Here is a 912-nt window from a genome sequence, read left to right as displayed (position 1 = left end):
GGCATTCAAGCTTGAAACCTGGGTGCAGCTTATCACTTTGAAGTCTGCACCTTTTTGACTCTCCACATCTATAAAAGTGTAGGTGCAGTATTTGGCACAATGACCGGGAGAGTCACACCGGCCATCTCCACAGAGGACAACTTCTCTTGACTTCATACTGCCCAACACTGCATTCTGTTCTTTGGCCCATGTCTTCTCAATAGCTGGGAACACATACTTCTTCCTAAGTGTTGTGTATGTGTCTTCGCTTATTGTTTTGAGGTTCATGTTCTTACAAAACCGTTCAAATTTAGCAAAGTGAATGCCACTGAAAAACACCGACGCTGCCAATAGCAGGTTTCCAACACCCTTGGTACCGCTGACAGTAGGCTGAGACTGCCATCTGTAACTACAGCCATTAGCACACGTGAGCTCCAGAGTCAGCTGTGATCCTTCATTTTCCATCTCCTTCATATCCTCCATGGCAATCATGGAGGATATGAAAGAGCCACACTTTATACAACGCTGTAGTAATTTTTTTAACTGTTCCTCAAAAACAATAAACAGCCTGTCTTTATGGCTGTCATTTGAAGTTTGAGATTCCTGGGTGCTTTGAGAAGGCTCAGATGAGCTTGCATTGTATTCTGAATCAGACTGTATATCTTGTGGTTGACTTCCCTCACTAAATTCATTATCTGAAAAGAACAGATCCTGGGACTGACCACCCTGATTTACTAATTCACCTCCCTCGCCCTCTTCAGCTGGCACTGCAGCATAAATATGGTCAGTGTTAACCGAGTAACACACATCCACTGAACACTGTACTGCTGCGTCACACTTGTCAACATCCGTCTGCGTTGTTGCATCAACCATAACTGAATAACACTGTACACTTACTGACTGCAGTGAAACTGACGAATTGTCCAGCTCCTC

This window comes from Sinocyclocheilus grahami, unplaced genomic scaffold, assembly GCF_001515645.1.
Source record: "Sinocyclocheilus grahami isolate Dianchi unplaced genomic scaffold, SAMN03320097.WGS_v1.1 scaffold1662.1, whole genome shotgun sequence".
Taxonomy (NCBI): Eukaryota; Metazoa; Chordata; class Actinopteri; order Cypriniformes; family Cyprinidae; genus Sinocyclocheilus; species Sinocyclocheilus grahami.
This window is presented reverse-complemented; position numbering follows the sequence as displayed.